At 35.3% G+C, this 3,929-nt stretch overlaps 1 pseudogene; it reads left to right on the forward strand.

Moving 5' to 3' along the window:
- The first annotated feature begins 1,866 nt into the window (after nucleotides 1–1,866).
- LOC116634698 lies at nucleotides 1,867–3,167 on the forward strand (annotated as a pseudogene).
- The last annotated feature ends 762 nt before the right edge of the window (nucleotides 3,168–3,929 follow it).

Here is a 3,929-nt window from a genome sequence, read left to right on the forward strand (position 1 = left end):
CATACTCTACTGTGATTTAGCCACACAGGGAGATATAGCAGAAAGCTTGCTTGGTCCCCTTTGGCTTATTACTACTCCAACACAGCATGAGGAGAAAGTTCTTTCTAAAAAATATACAAAATATAAAAAATATTTTTAAAATATAAAGAATTAGGGCGCCTGGGTGGCTCAGTTGGTTAAGCGACTGCCTTCGGCTCAGGTCATGATCCTGGAGTCCCGGGATCGAGTCCCGCATCGGGCTCCCTGCTCGGCGGGGAGTCTGCTTCTCCCCCTGACCCTCCCCCCTCTCATGTGCTGTCTCTCTCATTCTCTCTCTCTCAAATAAATAAATAAAATCTTTAAAAAAAAAAAAATAAAAAAAAATAAAATATAAAGAATTATTTAATGTTACAGCCTGGAGTATTTATAGCAATTGACTAATTGCTTTTTTAGATTTTAATTCCAGTATAGTTAACATGTAGTGTTATATTAGTTTTAGGTGTACAATATAGTGATTCAGTAATTCTATACACTACTCAGTGCTCATAGTGATAAGTGTACTCTTAATCCCCATCACCTATTTCACCCATTCCCCCACCACTTCCCATCTGGTAACCATAGGTTTGTTCTCTATAGTAAAGAGTCTGTTTTTTTAGTTCATCTCTTTTTCCCTTGTTCTTTTGCTTTGTTTCTTAAATTACACATTTGAGTGAATTCATATGGTATTTGTCTCTCTGACTGACTTATAGCATTATTCTCTCTAGATCTATCCATGTTGTTGCAAATGGCAAGATTTCATTCCTTTTTATGGCTGAGTAATATCCCATTGTATATATATACACTACATATTTATCCATTCATCAATCTATGGGCACTTGGGCTGCTCCCATATCTTGGCTATTGTAAATAATGATGCTATAAACATCAGGGTGCATGTATTCCTTTGAATTAGTGTTTTTATATTCTTTGGGTAAATACTCAGTAATGCAGTTGCTGGATGATAGGGTAGATCTATTTTTAACTTTTTGAGGAAACTCTGTACTGTCTTCCACAGTGGCTGCACCAGTTTGCATTCCCACCAACGGTGCATGAGAGTTCCTTTTTTTCCACATCCTCGCCAACACCTGTTGTTTCTTGTGTTGTTTTAGCTATTCTGACAGATGTGGGGTGATACCTCTTTGTAGTTTTGATTTGCATTTCCCTGATGGTTAGTAATTTTAATCATTTTTTCATGTGAATTGACTGATTGGTTTAAACTATGGTATCTTTTTCTATTTGCACAGGAATACTGTTTGGGCTAAGTTCTGATATTTTGTTTTCTTTCTAAACTTTCATGACTTTTAAAATTGTACTACCTGTGCCTTAAAGATAATGTCTTCAACTTATTCTAGGGCCCTGAATATAATATTTTTGGACTTGGAATATGAATAAGAAAATTAAAATGTTCTCTATTTTCTTATTCTTCATCTTAAGTTTTCATTCCCTCCTAGCCAAGCTGGTTCTTCCTGTTTAGAGATTTTTCTCCTCCATTCTTACAACAGTATAGTTTCTAATTATGGGATGGAAAGACACTGATATATGGATAACATCAATTTGTATTCTTCTAGTTCCTTTTAAATCTGATTTCAGATTAAAGGTGCTAGCATCATGATTTGGGGAAGAAATGTTAGTTTTTGACTTTTGTAGGTTTTAAGATCCCTGAGTCTACTAGAAGAGTTAAAACAACTTTGAAAACAAAAGAGGACTAACATTAAATGATTTTAAGACATATGATAAGCTACAGAAATCAAGACAGTGTGATACTGGTGCTAAGACAAAGAAATGGAAAATCGTAATAAAATAGTTTAGAAAATGATTTATATGTAATAAACAACTGATTTTCAACAAATGTGTGAAGGTAATTCAAATGGTAAAAGGATCATCTTGTCAACAAAAGGTGCTGGGACAACTGAACATCCATTTGCAAAAAAATAAAAAGAATAAATAAACAAAACTTTGACCCATACTTCACACTATATGCAAAAATTAACTCAAAATAGGTTACAAACTTAAATGCAAGACTAAAAACTACACAATGTCTAGAAATAAACATAGGAGAAGACCTTTATGACCTTGGGTTAGGCAAAGGTTTCTTAGATACAATATTGAGAGCACAATCCATAAAAGAAAAATTAATCAATCGGACCTTATTAAAAATAAAAATTGTTCCTCTTTGAAAACCGCTGTTAAAGAAAGAAAAGACAAACCAAAACTGAGAGAAAATATTTGCCAAGTATACATTTGATAAAAAACTAGTATCTAGAACATCTAAAAAACTCTAATAACTCAATAATATGAAAACAAAGAACCCACTTTTTAAAAATGAACAAAAGTTTTGAACACATGCTTCACCTAAGAAGATAAAGCAATGACAAATAAGCACCAGAATAGATGTTCAATACTATTAGGGAAATGCAAATTAAAACTACAATGCTAGGACAGAGATTCACTGTGGCTTCTTATTTCAACAATTCTTTCACAGAACCCAGCTGTCCCCACATTCCAAACTCCACCCCAGTTAACCAACCACTCAGAGCAAGCTCTCCAACACTTCTTCACAAATCCTTTGGACAATCTCCAAGCCCCCGCTGCCTGCTGTGATGACCAGCCCCCTTGCAGGTGCACCTGAACTACCACCAGGACTCAGAGGTCACCATCAATCACCAAATTGACCCAGAGCTCTACATCTCCTACATCTACCTGCCCATGTCTTACTACTTTGAATGTGATAATGTGATTTTGAAGAACCAAATGTTTTCTTCACTGATTTCATGAGAAGAGAGAACATGTTGAAAATTGATGAAGCTGTAGAACCAAGAAAGTGACTACATCTTCCATCAGGCTATCAAGAAACCAGACTGTGCTCACTGGGGAGTGGGGTGAATGCAGTGGAGTGTATGTCATACTTAATAAAAATAAAAGTGTGAGTTCGTCACTGCTGGAACTGCACGAAAAGGCCACTGGAAATAAAATGGACCCCTATTTGTGTGATTTCATTGGGACTTATTACCTAAACGAGCAGGTAAAATCCATTGAAGAATTGGATGACCACTGCAACCAACTTGTGTAAGATGGGGGCCCTGGATCCTGGCATTGCAGAGCCTGTCTTTGACAAGCACACCCTGGGAGACAGTGACACTGATAGCTAAGCCTTGGATTGGCTTCCCTATAGCCATGGGAGTGACTTCTGTTACCAAGGCTGTGCATGCATTTGGGTTTATCTTTACCTTCTCAGTAAGCTGTACCAAAACATCAACTTAAGTTCTTTCATTTGTACCATTCTTTCAAATAAAGCAATACTGTTATGCTCCTCCTCCAAAACAAACAAACAAACAAAAAACAAAAACAACCTACCGTGAAATAACACTTCACTGCACACCTATTAGAATAGCTAAAAATTTAGAAAGCTGACCATACCAAGTGTTAGCAAGGAAGTAGAGCTCTACACATTACTGGTGGGGATGTAAAATGGTGCAACCACTTTGGAAAAAAGTCGGTTTCTTAAAAAGTTAAACATATACATATCACATGACCTAGCACTTCCAGTAGATACTTTCCTTTCATTTATTTATTCTATTTTATTATGTTATGTTAGTCACCATAGTAGATACTTTCCTAAGAGAAATGAAAGCATATGTCCATATGAAGACCTGTACACAAATGCTCAGGGGAGTTTTATTTATAATAGCTTAAAAGTGGAAACAATTTCAAATTTCCATCAAAAAGTGAATGTATAAATTAAGTATGGCACATTCATCCAATGGAATACTACTCAGTAATAAAAATGGATAAAATATTTGTAAATGCTACCAAATGGATGAATCTCAGAATAATTACACCTAGTGAAAGAAGTAAGAAAAAAAAAGAATACATTCTATATGATTCCATTCTTATAAAGTTTTAAAAATGCT

The sequence above is a fragment of the Phoca vitulina genome, unplaced genomic scaffold (genome assembly GCF_004348235.1).
Source record: "Phoca vitulina isolate PV1807 unplaced genomic scaffold, GSC_HSeal_1.0 scaffold9, whole genome shotgun sequence".
NCBI classification, from domain to species: Eukaryota; Metazoa; Chordata; class Mammalia; order Carnivora; family Phocidae; genus Phoca; species Phoca vitulina.